A 16,017-nucleotide genomic window follows, 5' to 3' on the forward strand; every position below is an offset into this window, starting at 1 on the left:
GGAGACAGGGAATGTTAGAGAAGAAACTAGAGGTCGGAATACTGAAAAGAAGGCTGAGTCCAGGCAAGAACTTGCTATTTTTGCCCGCATAGGCAAGAATGAGGGCCCGCACTTAGAGAGAAACAGCAGGTATGCAGATGAGGTTATGTAGTAAAGGAATTAGGAGGCAAAACTGAGAATTGTGGTATACAGAAGGAGTGTGGGGAAAAATATAATAATTTAGTAAGATATTCAGGTTTCAAACATGCATGCTGGGGAAAACTGCAGATTTGACAAATGTATTTTAGCTATTCTAACTCATGAATTCCTGCCCTAAATATAAGTCTTTTTGTTTGTTTTTGTTTGCTTGTTTTTGAATACGAAATGCTCTTACCAATTTGTATGGATATAAAGTTTAATGTGAACTAAATATACTATAACTTTCCAAATTCAGGCTTAATGTTTCTAGGAGAAAACATGTTCGGAATTCTAACTGAGAGCATAAAGAAACATACTAGGGTAACTTGGTTGAAACTAGATTCCAATGCAGTGTTTTCTGAAGCTGTAAATGTTAGATGATAGGAAAACTCCCATTTCCTTTCTGCTTTCAACAACATATATTTATTTATTACTTCTTTTTGCTGCCCACTTTCCTAGGCATTGCGGATTACAGACAGATTCACAAGTAACCTTTGTGGTAGGTTTTCACTTTGGGCTGAACATCAACTTGTTTCTTGAATGTACGCAACTTAGAATAAGAAGCTAATTGTTTTGTTATTATTAGAGACTGGAGCTCATTTTTTTCTTTCCCCAGGCTACTTTCTTCTTTGAATTTATTTTCTTTGTATGTATACAAATTTGCAGCCAGATTTGTTAGGCGCATACTTGGGGAGATCCATGTTTGTATAATTGTTCGTGCAGTTGTTTTATAGAAACAAAGACCTGTGAAGAATGCTAAGCGGGTCAGAGAACTCCACTGCACCCTTTAGCTGCAGAAAAGAATGAACTAAGAACTTGGTTTGGCTCAATATAACTTGATGGACTAATGACAGCTTACAGAAGGTGTTATTTAAAACTTACTAATACATATTAAATTGACGTAGGATTATTTTCCTTTAATTTTTCTCTTAGGAATAGCTTAGAGGGTAGAAGTGAGGGAGAGGTTTTTTTTTTTTTATTGAAATAAGTAGAGATTCCCACAGTCAATATTTATAGGCCGGGCGCGGTGGCTCACACCTGTAATCCTAGCTCTCTGGGAGGCCGAGGCGGGTGGATTGTTTGAGCTCAGGAGTTCGAAACCAGCCTGAGCAAGAGCGAGACCCCGTCTCTACTAAAAATAGAAAGAAATTAATCGGACAATTAAAAATATATAGAAAAAATTAGCCGGGCATGGTGGCACATGCCTGTAGTCCCAGCTACTTGGGAGGCTGAGGCAGGAGGATTGCTTGAGCCCAGGAGTTTGAGGTTGCTGTGAGCTAGGATGACGCCATGGCACTCTAGCCCGGGCAACACAGTGAGACTCTGTCTCAAAAAATATATATATATATTTATAATAGTTATAATCTGGAAATGAAAATGAGAGCTCCATAATCAAAGCCTAGGATAGACTCTGGGGTTTTGTCTCTGACACCTCATTGGAGATGAATCCTGGCCTCTGTGCCAGAAGACTTATTTGGATGTGGTCCTGGTGGGAAAAGAATGCTGACCCCTTGGCAATGGTAAGTGGGGGGTCAACATAGATGAAACATTCAGGTACCAGGCCTGTGAGCTTGAGAGATGACACGTTGCCTAGCACTCGAAGGTGTCTTCTGTCTCCCCACATCCTTACCATTATTTCTTTACTTTATGAAAACAAACAAACAACACACAACTTTCTACTTGGTCTTCCTGTGCTATGTGGCCTTATTGAAAAGGCCAGGCTCAAGCTGTAAGTAAAAAGCAATAAAAGGAAAGACAGTAGTATTTCCCCATAGCTACAACTGTGTGAGAGCTTTGCCCAGAGGAGTTGTGATCTCCCCAGAGTCATCAGCAGTAGGTTCTTGCCTGGCAGATGGCAGGAGGTCAGAGAGGGAAACACAAGAATCTTGTTTCCAAGAGTATGAGCGAGCACCTTGGGAGCTTTCACACACAGCCAGGGGAGACGTCCAGTGACTCAGGTGCAGCAATCAAGGCAGGGGTCCTGAGCCATCATAAAGGTGGTATTTGATGAAAATAAGATCCAATTTTATTATCCCAGGCCTAGACATTCAGGTTGCCATAGGTCCTCCATGAAAGTTAGTTTTCTATCCTCTGGGTAGAGAGAGGCTTTCTTAGCTGGAAATTATTAGAGACCTTTGAGGGCAAGGTTATGGCTGGAGTCAGGGACAAGGAGAATGCTAGTGAAATATGGGACCTGGGCCATCCAGCTGATGTAATAATGATAACATTCACAGCCACAGTGTGCCTGCTATAAGCTAGACATTTCGCTAAGCACATTTATTATGGTATCTCATTATATGGCAACCTATAAGTTTATTATCTGTGTTATGCTAGAAAAGAAAACCCGGGCATTGAAAAAGTAAATTGCCTAAAGCTACATAGGTAGTAAGTGGTAGAGTCAGATTGAAATGTCGATGTGTTGAACTGCAAAAGCCATTCTTTTAACCATTAAATCATTATGCCCTTCAGATTTCACTTTACAGTTTTGGTCATGCTACCTGGTGACCCCATTAAGGTTGGGAAAAACAGCAGAAAAACAATTATTATTTTTTCCTTGAGAAATTGTTATTCATTAGACACTATGATGGATGCTTTCTCATACTTTATCTCATTTAATTTGCAAAAGAGAAAATGAGGAAATATAAAAATGTATATTTTAAATCCTTTAAACACAAAGCAGCAAAGAACCCTCTAACTCTCTTCTACTGTCACCAAATTTGTTTCTTATGAAGATTTCTCTTCTATAATCCTCTGCAAAACAGAGCATGTTTTACCAGTTTCTCTCCCTTACTTTCTTGCTCCTGAATTTAGCTCAACATAAAGGAACAAAAGCCTGGGGTAAAATACTCACTCATTTTTCCCTGTATGGTATCTCTCTCATATAGACACACACACACACATACACAATCATACACAATCACAATTTCTTAGTTTTTAACCTATTAATGATAAGAAAAAAGGAGGTATGCGTGCATGTTAATCACAGAATTTAACCCTGGATGTTTAGGCAGATTTAAATAAGAATATAAATAAGAATATTCTATGTATATTACAGTAGTTCTTGTAGAAACAGTATGTGTGTATATGGATTTTAGTGTGTGTGTGTGTGTGTGTGTGTGTGTGTGTATTTTCATTCATTTTTGAGATATAATTAGAATTTTCCCTACTGCTAGCTGTCTAGAGCACTTCATTCCAGGTGACATCTCATATGTAGGCACTTTTATACATAGAAAGTGCCTGTACTGAATTGACCTCAAATAAGTGGAAGACTTTACAAAGCTTTCAAAATTCCCTCACTTGCTGTCATGAAAAAGACAGGATATCAACAAAGGGAACAGAGACATTTACTCTAATATGCAAATCAGGCTTCACACAACTTCTGAAGTGTCCTCAGGCACCTGGAGGGCTCTCTTGTTCCCTTTCTCCTTGCTGCCTCTGTTCTCTTCTCACCTGCAGCATCAAGTTTGGGACACCACTGTAGTTCCTCCTTGGGTCTTCTCCCCCTTTAATTAAGTTATGCCATAGGTCTTACTCCTTTTCCCAAACGCCTGGGGTTCAGAATGGGTGAGTCCCAATTTCTCAATCCTCAGCCAATGAGACAAAAGTAGATCGTGATAAGATGTTGATCAGTAAGGTACTGCTGGTTGCATTTCTAACACAAGGGCCTTCAATACTCCAATTTAAAGGATTAAAATAATATTAACAAAATAGATTTTGTCAGAAAGTGTCAGGGAGATGCTTTTGAAAGAAGTAGTTTTCAGAAGCATTACTTCTATTCTGTTTAGGCAATTCTTCTCTTTTATTGTAAATTAGTTTTTATTGCTTTTTATGAAGATTGTGTATTGGCAGAGTCCTTATTGCATTTTCCTCATCTAAAACTATGATGTTATTATCACTTTTTTCTAAAATACATCTGTACAGTAAAATGTTTGGGGCAATTATTGCATTCCCGGCTCAGTCTTCCCCAAGATGATCTCCTCATACTAAAATCATTACCTTTAAAATTTATAAAGTCTCCCTATAAGTATGGATTTTTCTGATTTATAAGTTTGTATACTTCTTGCAAAAAATTCTTACATGCTTCTTAACTTATTTTCTTATGTATCTGTGTGCAATAAGTTTGAAAGGTATAACAGACTTATAATTTGGTGAGACAAAATTCATTATGATAAAAATAACTGAGTAAAATAAATATTATTTTATTTACAATAAAATAAGTCTCAATCTTATTTGAAAAGAAAAGGAAAAGATGACTTATATTAGTAACAAATTTCTTAGCAAACTATGCAGAATAAACATTTTTTCCTTATTTAAAAAATCATACTATATATGTGTGTGTTTGTATGTACACACACACACACACATGTACATCTCAATTTAATCACCATATATAACAAAATATCCATTTCTAGCACCTCAGTAATCTCCCTTGTATGCCCCTATTCAGTCAATCCCCCCAAAGGAAGCACTTATAATGTTATAACATTTTTATTCTTTTCATTGTACTTTCATTTTATATAATTTCTAACAAGGTTGAAACTATGCTTCAAATTTTTCTTAAATATCAAATAAGCATGTTGTGTAAACATGATATATACATGATAGTTATAGTATTTGACAGTATTAGAAGCAGGCATTTCTGACATTCTTTAATATTTTTATTTTTATGTAGGAATCATACCTAACACCTCAAGAACTTAATGCTTACCAAACTATCTCTGCTGTTTAAATTATATCTAGCAACCTGAATGCTAAACTTGCTCCACTGCATGTGTTGTTATGCTTCTGTCAGATGTAGACGAGTAACTCCAGGACCTATGGAAATTCTACTTTCTATTTCTACATCACTTCAACAATTCTGCTCCATCCAGCAAGTGATTTACGCACAAAACTCAAGGCTGATTTCCGAAGACATCTTTTACATTCATTGGTAATGGCTTTATGTGAACATAAATGCTGTTAATTCTGAAATTTCCTGTTGGAATGCAAAACCTACAAAACATTTCTACGAGTGTAACAGTAGCAGAGTCACTCTTCTTACCGGTCCTCAAGATTTTGCCTTTTTTTTCTTTTTGAGTCAGAGTCTCACTCTGTTGCCCAGGCCTAAGTACTGTGGCGTCAGCCTAGCTCACAGCAACCTCAAACTCCTGGGCTCAAGCAATCCTTCTGCCTCAGCCTCCCAAGTAGCTGGGATTACAGGCATGTGCCACCATGCCCAGCTAATTTTTTCTATATATTTTTAGTTGTCCAGGTAATTTCTTTCTATTTTTAGTAGAGATGGGGTCTAGCTCTTGCTCAGTCTGGTCTCGAACTCCTGAGCTCAAATGATCCACCCGCCTGGGCCTCCCAGACTGCTAGGATTACAGGCGTGAGCCACCACATACAGCCTGGTACTCAAGATTTTGAAGTGTTTACCAACCCTGGCAAGGTTTAATGTTTTATAGAGCAAGCAGATAGGAAAATAGGCTCACTTTTTGTATTATATTTGGTATAGGTTAACAGAAAGAGAGGAAAGGTCTTTCGATAACCTTGAACTGCAATGTGTCCAAAAGGGGACATTGGAGACGTACGTGAACCTAGATTCTGATTGTAGAGAACCACCAGTGTGCCTAGCCCTGTACTTAGTAGTAGAGGATTCTCTCCTGCTGAAAATGAGGAAAAGCTTACCCCGATTCCTCCAAAGATGAAATGAACCACTTTGGGAAGCAAAATCTTTTAACTGTACTACTTCTGTTCAAACCAAAATAGCCAAACTTTGTAAGGAGGACATTACTACAACAGACAAACAAAAATGAAGACAATAGAGAGGCTCTCTATGGACAGGGTGTGGCTACTTAGTTATGAGGGTTAGATATTAGTAACATAAGAGTCTGTAGAAACTGGACTACAAAAGACCCAAAAGGGAATGAAGGTGGGAGACGGCTGGTAGCTTCATAAGTGGATATGTCGTTCAAGATTAAGGGTAATATAAACCAGCATCACACAACAAGCTTACTTTGTTAAAGGAATCAGTGTGATACTTTCATTACTTCATCTAAAAGTTTTTGTATTAACTGTTACTGTCACTGCTGCCTAACTCTGGGCTGGGCTCCTCTTCCCATGCCTGCAGATCAGAGCATAAAAGACCTGCTCTTTTTCTCCAAAATATTTTAAAAAACCAAATGGCTTGGCATCCAGTAAGAGAAAAAAAAATCCCGAGGTTTAATTATACTTTTGAGTAGATACAGAATTGTTAGATATTAAACCTGTTTACTCTTGTTTTTTCTGACAAGAGATATTTATTATTTTTACATTATGTCCCCCCTTAGACACTAGTCACAACATTTTTCTTTGTATTATTTTTCTCTCTGCCTTTCAGATGTTTGCCTTTGGGGACACTGATAAAAAACATTATATTTGGTGGATCCACATTAAAAATCACTTCTTTTCCTGACAAGCTATTTAAAATGTCATTTGTGCCTTGTGAAGGCTTTTAGAAAAATCCAGAGACCTGTACCCAGATGACCCAAACTGTGTTTCTGCAAGGACTGCAATTTCCTTTTGAGGATTATGGTTCCAGGGAAGATTGCTTCTAAATATCTGTGAGAGAAATACTTTCCAGAATTAATGCTATTGTTTACTCTATATTGATTTTTAGAGCATTTCAACTCACTCCATATAAAGGACAAATGATAAAACATATGTAATTATGGTAATATTTAATATAACAGTGTAATCATTCCTTAAACATATGAGATTAAAGTCCATCTAGTCAGGATGTGATTTTTGACGACTGATTCTCAAGTACAGTATAGCCAATTTCTGTTATTTGTTCTACCAGTTGATCTTGTCTGAAGATCAAAAAGCCTGCGAAAAAGAATTAGTGCAGTTTCCCTGTACTAAATATCATGTAGTTATGAAATAAGAAGCTGTAAGTGGTAGTTTTGAAAAGAATGGACTGGTGAGTTAAAATATGCATGTTCATTGATCACAAATGGATGAGAAATGTCACCCAGTTATTACACAGAAAGAAGCTGACTGAAAATAGGTGACCTTTTTACCAAACGTGTGAAAAATTTCCACTGTTCATTAAAGGCCAAGATATCTACATAGTCCATAAGGTGGATATGATGTTTGAAATACATTAAACTGATTTCAGTGGTTATATCCATGGAAAATGTTTTGAACTAATCTGTTACTATTTTTGTATGAGTGTTTTTTGACATTTTGTGAAGGTGACATGGAGAAGTGAAATTCTTTTCAGAATGGCAGGAATTTAACTGCCCAAGTGGAAGGAAGAAGCATTGACTTACGAATAAATGACTGCTCTTTAATTCAGAGAAAACCATTAACTATTCTTTTTACGAAGGATTTGTTTATGTAAGTGCCTGTCACTGGGAATATAGTAGTGAATGAGACAAGCATAGAGCCTGCCATCGAAGAGTTTGGAGTTTGGTATTATTCAACAATGTGATGAGTTCTATCATTGGACTGTAAGGAGCATAGAGTGTATTATGGAAACTGATGGGAGAGACATTGGGACTGAACTGGTAGGAGCCAAAAACTACTTGTAAGAAATGACATCTTGATTTCCAAAGGTCAAGAGGTCTAGCCAGGCAAAAAATCAACTTAATGTGATAGACAGCAAACATGAAGCCTGAGAGATAACGAACTAAATGGCAGTAACCGCAGCTTGGTCATAGACTGCTGTAGGTTAGGTGTGAGTAGACATGATGCTGCATCCAAACCTCATATAGAAATGATGCTAAACAAAGGTTTTAATTATATCCTAGAAGAGATGAAAACTACAAGAGAAGCCTTTAACATGGCAGTAATATGACAAGTTTGTATTTAGAGAGATCAATTTAGAGAGACAACAAGCAGTATTATTTCGTGGAGAAAAGGAGTATGGTGAAGTGACCATAATGGGGGCAGGTGACAGATGAGGGTGACATAAACTGTGGGGAGGCAAGAATGAAAACTCATGTGAAAGGAGGTAGAAGGCAAGATTGAAAGAACTAGATGTTGGTTGGATCTACGGGATGTGAGAATTGGTAAGGTAAAGATGACAGCTGAAATCCTAACTTGATGGATTTGGGTAGATTATAGTGCCATTCACTGAGATGATGGAAAAGAGGTAGAAAAGGTTTTGGGGGCAAGATCGAAGAATGCATTGATCCTTTCCTTCCTCACTCTGTCTCTTTCTCCCATCCTCAATTCCTTCTGTCTTTCTTTCCTTTCTTTAACAAATAGCCATTAGCTATGTGATAGATATTGATCTAGGTGACGAAGCTGCAGAAATGAGTAAACCAAAGATTTTATTTTCACAGAACATGCAGTCCCATTGTAAAATCCATCAGCAGGCAATATGAACGGTAAATGTGAGATGAACAATAAGGAGAAAGAGACGGGGAGTAATATTTTCGGTAGAATGGTAAGAGAAAGCTTCAATGAAGAAGTGCCATCATCTATTTGATTTCAGCTAAAACTAGCAACAAACTGTACGGAAGGAGCAGAGTTTTTGCCAAACCAAGTTAAAACCTAGTATTTTACCTCTGAAATTAAAGGCTCAAAACATTATCCACCAATGTCATTAAGTTTGATTAGATAACTTTGAGTTTGATTATCCAAAAGGAGTAGAGGCAAAAGGTTTCTGTTAGGTTACAAACAGGAGGTGGGAGAATGTGAACACATTTCCATGTCAATTCTAGAAATATATCCACCCATAGTCTGCCCTTTTCCTAAACTCTGAAACCGAAATAAGTTTATTCATCTAATTATGCAATATAAAACCTCTAAAAGTCATATATGGATACACACTTGGCCAAATTCGTGCTCATTCAACTTTATTTGGTTCAAAGTTCTTTACTTGAACTTGTGTATATTCTTGGCACAACATTTTAAATGTCTTATTCTTTCTCCCTTCAATCTCACTAAAAACTTATTTTCTTCTCTGGCATATATTTTTTGCTTATTTTTAATTTTCATGTGTCTTTTTTCCTTAAAGTGCTGTGAACCAATAAAACTCTATTTGCAAAAACAAATCTTGGGCTATTTTTCACACCCCAGTAAAGACAAGTTAGATTGTCGACTACCAACGGTCAAACGGAACTAAGTTTTCAAGACTTGTTCAATTTCCTTTCGACAATTTTAAGAAAGAATCAAAGTAAAGGATTTGATTGGTACTTTAGTCCTCCATCAAAAATAGGAAGGTTACCCTAAACTGACTCCTAAGTTACATTCTTTCAAAATACGTACACTCGTCTGTGTAAATCCAATAAAACAACAATAAAAGCATGTTCCTCAAATTCAAATGTACTGATATATTAAAAACAGTGGCAGGAAATGGTTCCAGGAGCTTCTGGCAATATCCAATTATTCATTGTTGCTAAGGAGAAAAAACGGCTCTAGTTTTCTCTACTTGACAAGTCAGGTGAGGGACTAATAATAAAGTTTCCTGTTTGTAATAATAACTATCATCTTATTAGCACTCGTACAATTTTAAATATTTTATATCAATTATCTCTATTTCTCACAACACTGCTATGGGATAGATACTATAATTAGTTCCATTATAAAGAACATAAAAACAATGTTTAGACACCTTAAGTGACTTGTCCAGGGCCACAGAGCTAGCAAGTACCCTCAGTTGCATTTGAATCCAGGTAGTTGAACTCTGAACATGTACTTACAGTCACTACACATTACTGCCTCTTCCACTGCCTACCAGAACTACGAATACATAAGATATTGAATCAATTACAATCTTTTCATTGTAAGGAAAACAGTTGTGCTCAATTTGAATTGGTTAATGGGACTGAAACCACAGAGAAAAATGTGGAAAAGGGGAAAAAGTCTTAACCACTGCATGGTGTATAAGCAGTAGACCCTCATTGCCCCTTCACAAGGGAGCACTCCTTTCTTCTCATGCTTACGGTAAGTTACAAAATTTGTCTCTTATTGAATTAAGGCAATTAACCTCTTTTCTTTCCTTCCCACCAACCTCATGACTGCAGTTTATTCATGATATCCACAGACTACCATCTCTGTGTTTCTCAACTTCTGTTTCTGCTCACCAACTACTGGTGATCTACATGGTATTTCATATTTAAGGTCCCCAAGTCAGATATTTGTGTTTAATACAGAGCATTCTTTATCGGCATGTTTCTCCTATAAGGCCATATGGTGGCCATTGGCCAATCTAGGGATGGCTATGTTAGATCTGGGCACATTCACCTCTGGTTAAACCTACTGTGGCCAGTGTTGCCTAGATACATGGTCATATTTTCTTGGTAGCACCATCTATGCATTGTGGACTGGCACCATTATAAGCTCTTCCGCAATACTGCTCTTTACAGACTATGTTCATTCCTGTGAAATAGTAAGAAGGGAGATAATGTGTATATATACTCTATTATTCTCATACACATGTAGGATAAGCCAACGGCTTGACAACAGCTAAGAAACAGAAAGTATGCTGGTTGGTAGTTGGAAATTTTATACATATATATTTCTGTGAACTTGTTATTCACAGAATCTTGTACAATCTTATCTTTTTGCATATTTGTGAACATATTAGAGCACAATAAATGATCATATTTTATGATTATATTACCATGAAACCTAACTTCCAGTTATCATCTTAGTACATCCTTGGATATGACAGATAATCATATTAAATTTTTTCAGGTCAACTCAATCTTCTTGTCATAAGATTAGATCAAATTTTAGCTGGAAAATATTGTCACAATATTAACATAATTACTTACAGCAAATATTTGCATACATAGGGAAAAGATTATTTAAAGTCAGTACAGAAAATAGACTCCTGTACATTTAAATCTATTTTATTAAGTTCACTTCCAACATTCAATTCCAACTATCAGTTTCTCTATCTTTTCTAATATTGTGTGTGTCTTTCACCATTAACATGAGTTCCCCTTAACTTCCTTTTTAATCTCATTTCAATACAAGTGGTAGTGCATTCAATTTATATCTCAAAATTTTATTTTCTTTTATCCTGAGAATGTGTCAATTTCTCTAGGAATGATGTGCATATTACAAATACTAAATTTCAGTAGTGATTATGCTTTGTGTGTCAGTAGTAATCAGAATCAGCTGGAAAGCAAAGACTTACGCACTAATCTTTATCAGAACCTACAAGAACAATCTGCATCCTGGTTTCAAATATTGGTGGCTATGGAATTTACAAAATCATTTATTTTGTGTAAGCAAGAGTTAACCTATTCTGAGGGTAATATACTTTCCCTGTACTACCTTAAAAATATTCATCAGTATGATGTCAAACATTGTAACAATCACCATCTATGAAAAAACAAAGTAGTATAGTATTAAAAATATTAGTTTTAAACACAGCCAGACCTCAGTTTGCATCATAGGTTCACTAACTATGATGTGGCCTTGATACGTATCCTTTCTCAGTCCACATCTCATTCTCAGGGAAGTGGGGGTAAAAAAACACCTATGCAATTATTTTGAATTCATTATATAATCATACATAAAATGCTTATAACCTAGCTGTCTGGCATTTAGGAAGCATGCCAGGTATGTTAAATATTGCCTCTATCCATTGTCTTGTATTGAACATATCACATATTGAAGAACAGATTATAGATCTTGAAGCAAATTTTATAAAACTTTAGCAAATTTTTGTCTTTAAATTTTGAAACTTTTTACTCTGAAGTTATAAGGTTATCCTATAAGATGTTTTATGATCTTATAGAAGGAATAAATTACCATCAAATGAATGAAAATGGGATTTAATATAGAAACTAAAAGTATGGTGGCACCTGAAGATAATTTAATAAGTGAAAAAAATAGAAAGTCCTATTAAGGAGGCAGGTGCTACCTAAAATAAACAGCTACAAATTCTCAGTTGCACCCACGACATTCTCCATTCTCTTAGCAGTATGTATAATGCAAATTAAGACAACTACAACTACAGTAATGATAGAACTCCTTAAAAACTTTTGCTATGTTCTTTTGAATTAAGAACTGCAAGTGACTTAATTATTAAACATAAATATTTCATCACACACTAAACACATCCTTTATGGTCATACACTGGTCATACACTTCAATGGCCAATACATTAATAAAAGTTCATTGGGTTTGATCCCACCATTAACTTTGAAGTTAGCACAAGGGATAGTATATAATACAGGGATGTTTTCAGCAATGTATTAACTGCAAGTGACTTAATTATTAAACATAAATATTTCATTACACACTAAACACATCCTTTATGGTCATACACTGGTCATACACTTCAATGGCCAATACATTAATAAAAGGTCATTGGGTTTGACCCCACCATTAACTTTGAAGTTGGCACAAGGGATAGTCTATAATACAGGGATGTTTTCAGCAATGTATTAATACAAGTTTGTTACTAGCAAATGTGTCCCTGTTTGGTTACTGTTGCCTCTTCCTGTTTATCAAGTTTGCCTAACAGAAAAAAAGAAGCCAAAGACCCAGGTACAATCACTGTAGTCAGCATATTCTTCTCCCAGTTATCTTTGAATCAGTTTAGAAACCGTCTCCCCAGAAAAAAAAAAGATAGAAATATCAGTGCAACAGAGGTAGATAAATGCCTTTAGACTTCGATTAAAAACATATCAACAACCAGCAAATACACATCACTGCCTAGGGGGGAATCCTGAAAATATTTTATTCCTGTGTAAGAAACAATAACATCAACATCAACCTTAAAAGCTCTCCAGAGAATTTCAGAAGCATAGCCAATTAATATAATCAGTGTTCTGACATCTTTATGAAATGTCCCATCTCAAGATACCCATAGAAGGAAGGTGGAGTCAGCATTTCAGGAAATACGAGTGCTCACTCTAAAAAGCACATTCAAGACACTATTATAAATCTTTACACAAAAGCAGCTACATATTTACATTGTGCTATAACTTTGCAGATTAATTATTGAAATTCAATTTGTATAAGTATTATTAAAATGTGTGTATATTTTAAATAACATTTGTTATTTGAAAACCTTTTTATAGTATAAGTTCTACACAATAACAAGTAAATAACTGCTAGTCTGTGGGTACTTAGAGTGCTAATTAACAGATGATATATAATTATAGTGATAGAATTATTTTATTATTCTTTGCCACATAGAAATTTACCATAATATGGAATAAAACCATCAGACTATACTTAACATGTGCAAAGTGAATAGAAAAGAAAAAGTTCAGGTAATTAAATCTAACTTTGGAAAAAGTTGCTTCTATTATCCTTCTAGATATTTTTAATAAACTTAAGAGGAAAATGGGTATAAAAGAAATAATATGAGTTGGTTTATCTAAATTACCTGTATAATTGCCCTAAACTATATGTAAAATGTAAGCTTAACCTCAATTCACTAGACTTTGATAACAAAAAAGACCTTAAACATAAAAAAACTAAAAGATTTCAACAAACACATAATCTTAATGTGCTATTAAAGCAATCTCCTTTCAAAAACAAGCATTTTATAAAGCAGTTTTAATTTTTTACTTTCATTTGCATTAATCTATCTCATAAAAGAAATTCATCTCTCTTGAATAAGAACTATAAATAATATCAATGATATAATAAATCTTCCAGGTATATTTTTCTTATTATTTGCATCAGAAACTGTAACATTTAAATTTTAAGTTTTAAATGGACACTATTAAAATATTCAGGGATTTAGTCCTAAATCCTTAAACTAAAAGGGAGCTCAGGAATGTTGCTAAAGTACAAAGCTGCACAAAATCTCAACTCTCATTTGCAAGGATTTTTTTTCCATCTAATTTAACTTTGAAGCCTTCAGACTCGGAGATTTGACCATTTGACAACAAACCACTTCAATCAAAATCAATTTACCTTGGCACTGCACAGTCCTCTAAATAGATTATTAAAAAGGTAAATTGAGAAATTACCTCTCTTTTCATCCTCCCTTTTATTTTCTGTGGATGCAAGGCAGAATGATTATATCTCAAAAGAAATTACCCTGAAATGTCATTATCCCCAAATGCCATTTACACTCCAGGACACTTGCTTATAAACTAAGATTTTCCTGACATAAACAGTCACTTGCTGCAGTGCAGAATGTCAGTTTAGTCAGTTAGAACTTTCAATGCAGAAATTCAGTGTGATGCAGTCACCCAGATAAAGCAGCACTTACCTTAATTGAAATATTCTCTGTGAACGATGTGAGAAATCAGTCAAGTCAACCGTGAATGGGGTGGGGAGATCGAAGTTTTCAATCAACACCCTCCAAGTAGCTGCATACTGTGCTCCTTTTCCCTGTTTAGGTTGCGCTTCTCACTGTCTAAGGAGAGAAAAAGATCAGCTGAAATCCTCAGAGGTTCCCAGTGAGTAAATGAGGGACTAAGCGATGTTTCTTAACCGGAGATTCTCCGTGAGCGTGCTCCGTTCGGAGGCTTCCTAACTGCTGTGATAGACTCCTGTCATGTCCCCGGAGCCAGGCGATAATCATTGACCTGATTAGCAGGAACGCTCCCGGTGCGCAGACAACGCACGCGGAGGGCTTGCGGGTCTCCGGGAAATGGGAAAAGGCACCAAGGCCACTTGAGAATCTTGTCTTTTCCAGCCTAACAGATGAACTACAACTATGACTATAATTTGCAAGGCGATTAGCTGCCGTGTTAGCCATCGGAGGACTTAAACAAATGCGCTTTCTCCTGCCGTTTTTCAAGGTGCATTCACGTTAGATATCAGGTACAGTGAAACAATTAATAGACTGATAGAGCTGATTTGTAAGACACGCTTAAGGCTGAAAAATGTTGAAAGCAGTGTGATCAAAGAGATAGCTGCACTTGTCTTTGCCCCAGCCTGCTACTTACTCCAACCTTTGTCACAGTAAAATGAATTTAAAGGTTTATTACAGCCCTCCAGAGTGCAACTCTCTGAATTTATAAAAAGGAAGTATTCATACTAAATAAGCATATTTGGCAGTTGTCTGCAGACACATGCACTCAAACCAAGGCATGGAGAACAGAGTATTGCTTATATAGTTTTTCAAATAGCATTTTAAATTAGCATCATGCTTGCAAAAAATGTTTGCATTGTACTATTAACCTGAGTAACATAGGGCAGCACAACATTACATCTACCTGAATCATCTCTTCTATTATCTGTTCAAATGCTGTTTTACTAAAACAAAAACAAGCAAGGGTATGAGAGGACCCAAAATGTCAAACACCTTTGTAAATGTAGTCATGTACCATTAACAACCCGCGGGTCCCCATCCATCATTCTTTCTTTCTGCCACTGACCACCTTCTCAGCACTTCCACCTCTCTTACATCCAAAGGTACGAGTTCCCTGAAGAGATCTAACTCTCTGGAAAAGGTCATATAACTGAATGCCAGAGCCCCAAATGGTTAATTTTTGACAGCTCTCACTTTTGCAGGAGAAAATTATGCAAATAACATAAAAAGAACAGATGAAAAAAGTCATTTGCATGTCTTGAGGGTGAGAAAATTCTCATTGCCAGAGAAAAAACTGAAGACTGTCCTCTCACAACGATACTGTGATATGTTCAGCACTTCTGTTTTTCCCAGTAGGTCTCACTTGGGACATATGGCATTCCCTTGATGTGTGTGTGTGTGTGTGTGTGTGTGTGTGTGTGTGTGAGAGTGTGTGTGTGTGTGTGTGTGTGTGTGTGTGTGTGAGAGAGAGAGAGAGAGAGAGAGAGAGAGAGAGAGAGAGAGAGAGAGGAGCTATATCTGCATTGTAATGTGTGTGTGTGTGTGTGTGTGTATAATCTTAGAAAACCCCCAAGTTTCAATAAGGGAATGCATCAAACATATATAACAGAGAATCCGTTTGTACATTCCCA

At 36.1% G+C, this 16,017-nt stretch overlaps 1 long non-coding RNA gene across 1 annotated transcript in view; it reads right to left on the reverse strand.

Moving 5' to 3' along the window:
* LOC105813252 overlaps nt 1-15,556 on the reverse strand; it is a 167,388-nt gene extending 151,832 nt beyond the window's left edge. Inside the window, exons 1-2 of the long non-coding RNA XR_001137651.1 lie at nt 15,412-15,556; nt 14,339-14,485 (exon numbers count right to left, since the gene is read on the reverse strand). This is a non-coding gene — a long non-coding RNA (uncharacterized LOC105813252). The remainder of the gene's footprint in view (nt 1-14,338; nt 14,486-15,411) is intronic.
* Nucleotides 15,557-16,017: the final 461 nt, after the last annotated feature.

This window comes from Propithecus coquereli, unplaced genomic scaffold (genome assembly GCF_000956105.1).
Source record: "Propithecus coquereli isolate 6110/MARCELLA unplaced genomic scaffold, Pcoq_1.0 Scaffold274, whole genome shotgun sequence".
Classification (NCBI taxonomy): domain Eukaryota; kingdom Metazoa; phylum Chordata; class Mammalia; order Primates; family Indriidae; genus Propithecus; species Propithecus coquereli.